This window comes from Grampus griseus, assembly GCF_964374135.1.
Source record: "Grampus griseus genome assembly, chromosome: 1".
NCBI classification, from domain to species: Eukaryota; Metazoa; Chordata; class Mammalia; order Artiodactyla; family Delphinidae; genus Grampus; species Grampus griseus.
This window is the reverse complement of record NC_139017.1, coordinates 178,425,690-178,437,721: the sequence shown is the minus strand read 5'-3', so window position 1 is coordinate 178,437,721 and position 12,032 is coordinate 178,425,690. Positions and strand designations below refer to the sequence as shown.

Below are 12,032 nucleotides of genomic sequence, written 5' to 3'. Positions count from 1 at the left end.
CATAACCCACGTTTCTTTCTTTCTTTTTTGCCGTACGCGGGCCTCTCACTGTTGTGGCCTCTCCCGTTGTGGAGCACAGGCTCTGGACGCGCAGGCTCAGCGGCCATGGCTCACGGGCCGAGCCGCTCCGCGGCATGTGGGATCTTCCCGGACCGGGACACGAACCCGTGTCCCCTGCGTCGGCAGGCGGACTCTCAACCCCTGCGCCACCAGGGAAGCCCAACCCACGTTTCTATTTGGTACATGTCGTTGATGTTATCCAGTATTCTCCTGGAGTTAATAGGGAAGGCTCAACTTTCTGATTGATTGATTTGACATGTCTCAAAGCTTCAGAATATCGAAGGGATAGGTAAGTAACCTGTGTTTTTTGACCCTGGGTCCCATAGGACCTGACTTTATTTACCCATTTCACCATTCACTGAGAACCTCAGTGTTGCAAAGAACTTGAAGACTTTCCATGTGCCTTAATCATCGGAGCACCCCCTTCTAGAAGGAAATGTGGCTGGAATTCCAGCCTTATGGATTGAGCTGGATGTGGGGATGGGTTTGGAAAAGAAGCTCTTGCTCCAGCTCCTTTAAACCCCAGGGTCCTTGCTTTTCTCTCTGGACTCTCCATGAGCCGTGTCGTCCATGGGCACGGCTTCAACCATCACCACTTTTTGGATGATTCCCAAGGTATCTGCAGCTCACACTTCTCTTTGAGTTGCGGCTAGTAAAGATCCAGATGTCTACTCCGAATGGCTCTTTCTCGTTTACTCACAAATGTGCTGCTGTTCTCACTTGCTGTAAAGTTTCTCTCAGACCTTTCCTGCCACTGTTTTCTCTTTCCACTTCCCTTCCCGTCTTCTCCTTGACCATAGAAGTCGGGCCTCTGCCTCCCCACCCATTCACTAGAACCTTCTCATTTTAGGACTCTCTGCAACATTTGTTGATGTTAATTGTCCCTTTCTTTCCTCGAAGAAAAACCATCCTCCCCCTTGGTCTGGGACGCCGTCCTCTCTCCTGCTCACCGCACAGACGCTGCCTTTTTCCTGGCTCCCCTTTGAGATTCCAGGGCCTCTGTGTGTGTCCTTGGCCCTCTTTTCTCTTGTAAGAGGACTCTGGCGTAAAAGAAACTGTTTCTTTCTCATGGTTTCAGTGTCCATTGTACACCCATGATGCCGCATCTGTATCTTCAGGCCCCGCCTCCCTCCTGAGTTTCACATCTGTGTTTCATTGCATACTGAGCGTTTCACACTCACTGTCCAAACCAAACTCATCAATCCTCCAGCTACTGTTCCCTCTGGTTCTGGGTGTCCCCTGAGACCAGTAGCCCAGGCCCACCGCTCCTTGGTGCCTTTGGTGCTCTCTGGAGTCTGTGGATGAACATCTGTCACTTCTGCCTGTTCTTCTTCGTGTCCCTCCCCCACTTCCGTCTTCTCCATCCCTCCCACCACTGCCCCAGAGTGGGCCCCCGTGACGCCCTGACCTGTTCCTGGGTCTCCCTGCCTTCTTCGCCCTTTCTCTACAACCCACTTCTGCTTTCAGTTCCCCCCGCTCCGCAATGTAAAGCCTCAGCTCCTTAGAATGACAGTGAAGCCCTTGGTCCGCGCAGGGCCTGCCCCGTCTGTCCCTGCGTGATGGTAGCACCGTGAGTTTCAGTGACATTTATCCTCCTGTGTTATCCTCGTCCCCCGGCAGAATGGGCTGTTCCGTGCTTTGGGTTGGTGCTGCACTTCACATATTTCTTTGTTAGTAATTCGTGAGTGTGTATACACACACCGGGGACAGTACTGGATCTCTCACTCGTGTGTCCTGGGCCCAGACACAGGGCCTCATACACAGAGGGGCTCACATAGGGTTATTGAAGTCCGCCTGGGCAGCCTGGTGGAAGCACCTGCCTCTCCCTCCCTGGAAAAGCTCCACGCTCCCACACTCGGGGCTCCCCCAGGTGCCCCAAGGGGTGCGGAGCTGGTGCTGTACTTTCCTGTCTGAGTGTCTGTGCTCTGGCCACAGGAGCCCCCCGAGTCACCCACCATCTCTTCTGACGACCAGGAGGGACCACTCTGGGATCTGGAAGCTTTCTAGAGTCGATGCTAAGAAGAGGGATTGCCTCTTTCATGTCACGTCCCAAGTGGACCTGGCGATCGGACTCTCCCAGGCTTCCCTTCCTGGGGAGGGGCGGGGAGGAGAATGGAGAGGAACCCACTCACTGCCTGGCGTCCTTCCACAGGAGGCGGAAAGGTTGGCTCCCAACAGGGGAGTTGTCTTCCACGCCAAGTGCAGGTGCTGTGTCTGGGCTACTGATGCTGATGAGAGATGGCAGAACAGGCCCGTGTCGTGTCTGCTGCTTCTCACTCCTGGCAGGGCCGTGGGTGGGCCGTGGTCTCTCTTCTGGCCTTAAATGAAGTGGCTCTTGGTGCCAGAGAAGAGGCTCTATTCTAGCCTGGTCCTACCCCACTGACACAGAAAGCCAGGGTGGCGGCAGGGATGGGCCGGGGATCGCGGCCCCGGTAGCGGTGGAGCGGGCGTTTTTCTTTGATGTCTTTAATAATTACTGTTTAAGCAACAGAAGGCAGAGTGAGATTGTCTCAGAGGCAGATCAGAGCCACGTGAGTCTGGAGGTCGGCTCAGAAATCTGCCTCCCCTTCTCGCTAGGTGGCCGTTATTTCGATGTATTTTTTATTTTATTTTCCCTCCCCCTCATTTTTGAGTGCGGCAGTCTTTTCCCTAAAGGGAGTGCGGGAGGAAGGTGCTATGTGAAATATTCTCATAGTTATTATTTGCCTGCGGCAACGCAAGTTTCTTCAGTAAGTCAAAATATGCATTTCAGCGAAGTTTAAACCTGCCAGGCTGAGCAGCTGCGGGTGACGGAGGCAGAGCGGAGGTGACCGCTAGGAGGTCGGTGCCGTCTGAGCCGGGACTCGGCCTTGCTGTCCCTGGGGTTGGAAGAGGAAGTGGAGACGTCAGTTTCAGGCCTCAGTATTTAACTATTTGTGATTCGTCTGTTCTAAGTGCTTTGCAGTTTCTTTGCTTTTTAAAACTCCAGTGTGTGGTTTCCACTGCGTCCTTGAGTTGGAGAAACAGTAAGAGTCATGGGCTGTCCTGGCCAGAGCAGCAGCGTCCACCTTCACTATTTGCTGAGTTGCCAGACATCTGGGCCCTGGGACGGAGGAGGGGACACAGTCCCTGACCTCTGGGAACGCTCGCTGCGAAGAGACAGGACAAACCAACTTGCAGCCTCAGCTGCTGCACCCTCCGCCTCCTGGCCGCCCACCTCCCTGGGTCCCCAGGTTCGTGGGAGGGGCGCAGAAGTTTTGAAGGGCGAGAGTGGGACGCCGCAGCTTAATTCAGGAACTCGGGCGAAGCCTGCTGTGGGGTGAGCTTCGAATGAAGGCCAGGCAGGAGTCCTGGGCCTTGTCCAAACTGCCGCTTGGTGACCTTCCGGAGCTGGGGCACCTCCCGGGGCTCATGTGACTCTTGCCAGGTAGCGAGCTGGCATGGTTCCCTGGGTTGCCGGTCCCTTCCCTGCGAGACACCGAAGGCTCTGGGAGGGGGAGCAGTGGGTACTGGGCCAGCCTGACAGGAAGGGTGGGCAGCCACCCAGTCAGGGACTGTGGCCCTGACTTCTGAGAGAGAGAGCCAGCCTGCCTGCCCTCTGCGCTTGCCCCCAAACAGAAGCCAGCGCGAAGCCCAGCTGAGCTCCCATCGTGCTTGTGGTGAAATCTAGAGCCCGCCCGTGACCTCCGGGCCTCGGGTGGTCTGGCTTCAGCTCCTGTGTTCTTGATGGCTGCGTACTTGTGTTCCTTCTGCCTGGAACCCCAGACCGTTCTTACCACGCCTCCTCCCCTCAGCTCTGCTCAGATGCCCCGTTCACATGGCTCCCCTTGTCACCCCATCGAAGAGCACCCCTCACCCTGTGTGTCTGCTGGTTTTCTTCAAGGCACCTCAGCTGCCTGACACGCACCACCTCCTTGCGTCTTATCCGTCTCCCTGCAGATAAGGCACAGGAAGGGGTTTTTAATGCCCAACCTCCACTGTGGCCCCTGGCCTTCCGAGCCTGGCAGAGTGGGTGCCTGGCATCTGTGGAGGACTCCCAGCTGCTCTCCATGCTGCGCAGGTGGATGGCCGGGGCTTTTGTCTTTTTTTTTTTTTAAGTAATTAATTAATTTTTGGCTGCGTTGGATCTTTGTTGCTGCGTGCAGGCTTTCTCTAGTTGCGGCGAGCGGGGACTACTACTCTTTGTTGCCGTGCGCGGGCTTCTCATTGCGGTGACTTCTCTTGTTGTGGAGTACGGGCTCTAGGCGCACGGGCTTCAGTAGTTGTGGCGCGTGGGCTCAGTAGTTGCGGCACGTGGGCTCAGTAGTTGCAGCGCACGGATTCAGTGGTTGTGGCGTGTGGGCTCAGTAGTTGTGGCTCGCGGGATCTAGAGCGCAGGCTCAGTAGTTGTGGCGCACGGACTCTGCGGTGTGTGGGATCTTCCTGGACCAGAGCTCGAACCCCTGTTGCCTGCACTGGCAGGTGGATTCCTAACCACTGCGCCACCAGGGAAGTCCCGGTGCTTCTGTCTTGCTCCCACCATACAGCCCTTTTACCCACAGCTTATCTGTTTCCTGGCACACAGGACACTTTGCAGCTCACTGCAGATGCTAAGCTAGAGTATTCAAGAAGCAGACTGAAAGAAAGTTCAGTGCGTTTTCCCCAAGAAAAGGTTTTTGTGTCAGCGAATTGGCAACTTGCTCACCTCCTGATTCTCCCCATAAATTCAAGCCTCTTAGGACACTGGTCCTGTCACCCTTCTCCGGGTTTGGCATAGTCTGAGTTCACAGTCGTGAACCAAAATCTGCATCCATTTTATTTTCTTGGAGTGGAGTTGGGAAGGTGGACATAAAATTTTTAAAAATACGCTTTGATTCAACTCTCATAAAAATACTACTCACGAGGCATTGTGTACGATGTTGTGAGACCAGACTCTTCAGGTAGCTGGGAATCTGTCCTGAGATGCTCCTTGCCTCGTCCTCCCAGCACTACTTAGTGGGACAGTCTTTGCCAGCCTCCTGAATGTGCAATTTTTCACCAGGAGTTGTTATTGGCAGGTGAGCGTGAAGTATTAATTTAGCCAGATTCTAGCATCTTCAGAATCACACATGAGTATTGAGAAATCATTGCTGAAACTGCTCGATCAATTTAAATTTAATTAAAAGGCATCGAATCAAAGAATAACATGGTGAAGTACAATAGTAACCACAAGCATCCTGGTCATTTTACATCCTAATCCCTTTTCTGTTTTTTCAATGGAGGCAGGTAGGATTAAGCGGGCTGACTTGCACGTTCTCTTTTACTCTCCAGGAAAATGAGGATTTGCTTGCCTTAAGAGAAAAAATTTGTCTGCTTTGGTCGTCCGAAGTATTATATGTGGGCTTTTAATAATTTAGATGAAAGGGTGCGTGAAGTAAAGTCACCTCGTATTCTTTATTCGGATAGAGTATTTCTGAATTAATGCAAAATACGTGTGAAAGGTCAGTTTTGCCTCCCTGTTCCAGCTGCATTTGGAAGAGAAATACGACTAACTCTTCTTTCTAAGCAAAAATCATAGAAATGCTGCTGGCCCCTTGGGGCGGGGCGGGAACAGCCACCATCTGGAAATTCATAGCCAGAAAGGGCCCGCCTCGGGGCTGCTGGGCCCCGGGGCCTCTCCAACAGGGGCGCAGTTCCCAGGTGAACGTGGTCTCCACCCTGAGGTGGGGCCCTAGAGCAGACCCCTGGGTCAGTTGGCACAGCTGAGGACTGAGCTATACCTGGCAGAGCTGCAGTTGTGTGCGAGGGGGAGAGATCGCTGGGGTAGAGAAGGCTCTAGTCTTCCTAGGAGCTGGTGCGGCTGTAGAGCTGTTCATTTGTAATGTGGGTCTAAGCGCAGCAGGTGGGGTGGCCCGCCAGAGGCAGCCCTGTGACAGGTGAGGCCTGGGTGTACCCACCTGCCTCCCTGGGGTGACCTCAGATCGTGAGTGTGACCCGGGTGAAATTAATACGTGTGCGCGAAAAGACTTGTGAAGAGCTCCCGAGTGAGCTGTCCGGGTCTGGTTCTTTCGGGCTCAGCTCTCAGAGGGGATGGCGGCTTCTGGGTTTCCTCCCTCCCATGTTACCCTAACACCAAGGAAAGTTTCCTGCATCTGCTCTGCTCTTCACCCTGAGGGCGGCCCAGCCTGTTTCGAGCTCTGAGCAGCTAACCTCGTCCCGCTCACTGGTCCCCGAGTCCGTGGGCCTTTCACGATGTGCCATTGTGGGGTCTGCAGCCGTCCCTTCTCTGTTCTTGGCTTTATCTGTATCGTGACTGGGCCCTGGGGTCTGGCCACACCCCCTCACTGCCCTTGTGGAGCAGATGTGCTGAAGCAGTGTTAACTTTTTCTGGGCCCAGGTGGCTGCTCAGGGATCGAAGGGACACTTTGTGTATCTTCTTCTGCTGGGTCATCATTGAAGTTCACAATCCAGGTGATTCCAGAGCCGCCAAGGGCTTTACCTAGGCGACCTGCTGGGAAAGAAAAGAAGGGTTGTCATGTCAACACACCAGTATGGTAACCTTTTTTCTTCTTTTTTCCCCAGTTATCTTCCAGCTTCTGCATGGGTAGAGTCACCTGGGTGGCCCAAAACTACCCGTGTGTCTCTTTGGAGCCAGGCTGGAGCATAACTTTGCAGGGTTAACCCTCTCTACTGAAATGTTTCTGCTGTATTTGAGGCTTACAAGATGAAGCCAGTTAGAGATAGATATATATAGATATATATATATATATATATATATATATATATTTTTTTTTTTTGGAAGTGGGGAGAAATGCTGGTCTTGTTTCTTTTTCTTCATTCAGTTTCTTATTTATTTATTTATATTTCCCCCCACTTTATTTATTTATTACATCTTTATTGGAGTATAATTGCTTTACAATGGTGTGTTAGTTTCTGCTTTATAACAAAGTGAATCAGCTATATATATACATATATCCCCATATCTCCTCCCTCTTGCATCTCCCTCCCTATTTATTTATTTTTAAATTGAAGTATAGTTGATTTACAACGTGTTTCAGGTGTATAGCACAGCGATTCAGGTATATATCCATCTATCTATGTATCTATGTATCTGTCTATCTATCCTTTTTCAGATTCTTTTCCCTTATAGGTTAGCTGGTCTTGTTTCTTGAAGGGAAAATGCTAAAATGACTTGATGTGATGTTTGGAAGCAGCCCTCTGCTTAACTTGTGTCCCTCCAGCAGGTCGTGGTTTGGGAAGGCCACCACGTCCTCTTGGTCCATCTTTGTCTCCTGTGTTTGCAGAGCGCAGCGAACAGGGTCAGGAACCCACGCTGACTCTTTAATGGGGAAGTATTTAAAAGCTGGAGCTGAGGGCTTCCCTGGTGGCGCAGTGGTTGAGGGTCCGCCTGCCGGGGCGGGGGACGCGGGTTCATGCCCCGTTCCGGGAGGGTCCCGAGTGCTGCAGAGCGGCTGGGCCCGTGAGCCGTCGCCGCTGGGCCTGCGCGTCCGGAGCCTGTGCTCCGCGGAGGGAGGGGCCGCGGCGGTGGGAGGCCCGCGTACGGCAAAAAAAAAAAAAAAAAAAAAAAAAAGCTGGAGCTGTGCTCTCCTGTCCCCTAGCGGGTCTCTGCATGGGACCCTGTGGTTAGCTGGGTCCGGGGTGCTTTGGGCCTGGCCCCCAGGCCGCCAGCCATTCCGGCACCAGCACCTCTTGCTGGGCTTCCGGCAGCTCGGAGCCTTCTGCTGGGAGAGCTTTGTTTGTCATTGCTCGACAGCCAGGAAACTGAAGTGGCGGGCGAGGCACGGACCTGGAAGGTGGCTGCGTGTCCCCATTGCCGTCCTCCAGGCTGTCATCCTAAATTGCTGTACACCTGCTAATGAGTTGATGAGGCATCACCTTGCGTTTGGAGCAGCTGCGTTAATTACATCCTCACAGCCATCCCCTGTGCCCACCACTCCTGGCAGCTTCCTTTGCTTTAAATTAATAGATCAAATTAGAGGGAAATGGGGAGGGTGTCCCTGGAGGCCAGATGCCCTCTACTCCTCGGACGCAGATGATGACTTTTGTTAAGGACCAGGAAGTGCAGTCCGTAAGGCGGTCCCTGGAGGGCGTTGGGGCGCCCGGGAGGCCACATGAATGAAGGTGGCTCCTCTGAGCTGGGAGGGCCCTGCCTGTGCTCGTTTTCTTTGGCACCTCGTGCCCTCGTGGGCGACGGGGAGGAGCGGGCTGAGCGATTGTCCCACCTGCTGGCAATTATCGTCCATCCAGAAAATAAGACCTTAGTGACACACCTGAAAGCCTGGAAACAAAGCTCATCTGCAGAGTCTTTGCATGTGTTTTGTCATCTCTAAATGCCCCGAAAGGTAGACCAACAAGGGCAGAGCAGGTCCAGGACCCAGAGCCCTCCTGCCAGGCCCCTCCCTTTACCGCATCCCTGCCTCCGGCTGTAAGGACAGGCAGCCGAGTCTGTGGCTTGAGCTGTGGAGGGCAGTTGACTTCCCTGAGCTATTTTCATCATCTGAAAAATGGGAACACCGAGCCTGCCTCTTGGGTCTGCTGTGAAACGTAAACCCTCAAACTTCATTACTTCTCTCTGCTTCCGTGCCTGCTGTCTGCTTCCTGCCCTGTGCCCGGCCTCAAGCTTATTCCTGGCACACGCTAGGTGTTTGGTACATATTTGCTGAGCAAGTGAAAGTGACAGTGATTTGCACAATGGTAGCTAAGGACACCCCACCCCTTATCTTCCTGAATCCCTGCCCCCTTGCCTCCCCTCCCCTGCCCTCCACTGTAGCTGTAACTGTAGAGCCAGAGGTGATGGCCAGGGTGTTAGGATCCCTCAGGTGGTGTGTGGCCTGGAGGGGTGAGCAGTACAAGCCTGGTTTGAGAAGCATAAGGAAGGCTTTGCCTCCCTACGTTTTCACCCCAGTTGCTTGGGTTTCATCTGGATTAGCAGGTATTTTAGGAGCCTCCCAGGAAGTCACACACTCTTGAGTTCACTGGCTGGGGTAGCCATAACCCTGAAGGTCAAGTCCTTTCCGATTGGCTGCTGCAGCATGCTTCGCAGGCCAGCAGGGTAAGCGGCAGTGGTGGCCCCGTTTGTTTCTGAATAAGACATTATTCCCAAGAAGTCACCAAGTGTGAAAACGTGTGTTATCTTGCTAATGGGACACTAATGAAATATTAACGTGCATCTCTCTTCCTGTCAGTTTCCTGGGAGCCACTCCATCCTCTTGATTCTAGTCTATCTTTACATAAAGAGCCCCAGGGAATTAACATTTCTTATACTTTTCAAAATAACCTTGGTATTTCTGCTGCCGCAGTGGAGAAGTTCGTAATTTCCACTTGGTGACCGGCTGGGTTGAGACGCTCTCCCTCTGCAGGGGGTGCCCTACCTGTGGGGGGCGTCCCTTTGGTCAGTCCTCCCAGCACCTGTCCTCCTGGCTGACAGCTTCTCCCAGCTCCCTTGTGGTCCCCACTGTCTCCCTCTCAGCAGAAGACTTGACCCCAGTGCGCAGGGGATACTCTGTTGTAGCCACTCTGGGCTGAGCCAGGCCACTGCCAATTGCCATACATGGGTCACAGAATACTTCCCACTACCCGGTCAGGCAGCTGGGGAGGCGTTTCTGTTCCCACTTTGTAGGGAAGGCAGCTTGGGCTCCATGAGGTTAAGTAGCCTGCCCAAAGGTACCCCGCTGGTAAGTCAGAGGCAGGATTTGAACCCAGCCCACGCCCTGTAACGCCAGCGCTGGGCTGCTTTCCCCAGCACCCCCGTCCAGCTACAGGTGTGACCTACCCAGGTTGCCGTCAGTGTGCCATGACCTTGAGTGAGTCACGTTATCTATGCTTCAGTTCCCCCTCTCTGAAAGGGCCTAAGTGCCACCCTTCCTTCTCTATGTGTGAACGTTCCTGGGGACAGAGGCCATGGAGGAGGGGTTGGACTTCTGGGGCCAGTTTCTCCCCCTGGCCTCTAGATTGGAGCCCTCATCTTTGCTCTGGCCGCCACATCCTCTGGCTCAGATGCTTGGGGAGGTTGAGTCCCCTACGCCCCCCACCTGTGAGTCCCACACAGCTGGACACTGGCTCCATCAGGTTGCTCATTGCACTGCTGGGGAGCCTGTGGGTCCCCCCAGAGCCACTTGCCTTTGGGGTTCCCCACACCCCCATCCTTGTTGGGGTGCCCTCCCCAGCACAGTGCAGTCATGGCAAGGGAGGCATTCTGCTTGATCCCTGGGAGGTTTTGGCCAGGTGCTGGCCCCTGCCTAGAGTACCTTGCTCCTCCCTCACCCCACTTAGCTTCTTCCAGCAGAGACTCAGGTCAGCTTCTTCCTGGAAGCTTCCACTAACTGTTTCCTACCCTGAATGCTGTTCTTTCTCTTCCTGAGTGTTTTTAAGTTGCTTTATGGATGAGCATTTCTGTGCGAGCCCCTCAAACTGTGCTGTGCCGGGCTCCGCACTCCATGCTGGAGACCAAGCTGAGGAACGTGCAGAGGAGGGAGATGTGGGGAGGGGACCAGGAGAGACTCGCAGAGGAGGTGGCATGGATTTTGGTTCTGAAGGCAGAGTAGGGTGTTTGAGAGGTAAAGAGGGGGCCCTTCCTAGGGGAAGGAATAACACAAATGCAGGCATGGGAGCAGGCAAGGATGGATTTGGAGGCAAATGAATAGTCCGTTTTGTCTGGAGCACAGGGTTCGTGTCAGCATCTCGAGAGAGGGCAAAGACCCTGCACTAGGGCAAGGGTCTCTGTCAGATGGTCTAAACTGCCTGTGGGGGTGCTGAGCATAATCACACTTGATCACTTCTGAGGGATTCTGGTTGCTGCCTGCCTCCCCCAGTTGAATGTAGGTTGCAAGAAGGCAGGGCTTTTCCACTGTTGTGCCTCTGGTGTTAGGACAGCACCTGATACATTTAACAAGTACTGAATTCTCAAGTAAATGAATGTGCACTTGAATTAAGGCAGAGCAATTCACACACAGAGCTACTAGCTAGGATGGCCTAGCTAGTGGCCATCCATGGCCATTTATCGTGGCCTCTGGCCAGTGGTACTAGTTGTAGGCCACATGGGCTGCTCTCAGTCTCTTCTCAGCGCCTGGTCCCAGGCAGACCCATAGGGAGGGTGGCACAGGTGCATTGGTTGGGTCACAGACCTTTCCCTCTTTGAGATGCAGCCCGCTTAGGCCTGGCTTGCGGAAGTCGGGGCTTTTAGTTCAGCAGGTCTGAGGAAACGGGCAGCCCCTGTTAGCCAGGGAGGTGCCAGGAGCCACCAACTCTGGGGCCAGTGTTCTGCTGCTTTCTCTCCCCTCCGCAGGAACACATTCTTGTCTCCATCCCACCAGCTTTGTTTTTTGAAGAAAAATTAAGTCTTATTTATTTTTAAAACCAAACCACTAGGGAAATGTGTCACAGTCTTGAAACAGCAAACAGACAGGCTATGTTATCAAGTAATAAGTTGGTAAAAACACAACAAGGTCCTTAATAAAACGATAAGGTGCCTGAACTGCGGCAGGAACAATGCATGTCGCACAAGCGGTATTTGGTAACGGGGGGCTGGCCCGTTTTTTGCTCTAAAGGAGTCACAGCTCGCCCCTGAGTTGCTGACTTTTTCTCCTTTGACCTTCGTGTTGCCAAGGGATTGTTTCAACAGAGCTCTGTTATCACAGGGGGCAAAGTAAGCAATACTGGGTTTAGGCTTTCATTCTATTTTGTTTTATGGAAACCAGATTTTTCCAAAGCCAGTACTTCATAACTCTCTTAATTAATAAGCAGCTAACAATTCCTCTTTCGCTGTTCATTCCTGAATACCAGCATACAGCACAGTCAAAATCCCCTTTCCCTTCAAGGGTGAGTGTCACTGCAAGATTGTCTTGTCACTCTGCTGACTCTGCTGCAGACAGCCTCAGGGCTCATCACGGCTGCCAGTTAGAGGGGAGGTTTGCTTCCCCTGCCAGTGTGATAGCACTTCTTATGTTTTTGCAGGGTCTCCAGGCTGAAAGATGTCATGTGTGAGAATTTTAAGAAATGCACATGCACATTCTGAC

At 53.1% G+C, this 12,032-nt stretch overlaps 1 protein-coding gene and 1 pseudogene across 2 annotated transcripts in view; one reads left to right on the top strand and one right to left on the bottom strand.

Moving 5' to 3' along the window:
- Positions 1-4,090, bottom strand: part of LOC309829762 (ubiquitin-conjugating enzyme E2 variant 1-like) — a 44,078-nt pseudogene extending 39,988 nt beyond the window's left edge. The window contains exons 1-2 of the transcript in view: positions 4,012-4,090; positions 2,436-2,536 (exon numbers count right to left, since the gene is read on the bottom strand). The product of the transcript in view is annotated as a ubiquitin-conjugating enzyme E2 variant 1-like (transcript). The remainder of the gene's footprint in view (positions 1-2,435; positions 2,537-4,011) is intronic.
- Positions 1-12,032, top strand: part of CAMTA1 (calmodulin binding transcription activator 1) — an 895,524-nt gene that overhangs the window by 119,911 nt on the left and 763,581 nt on the right.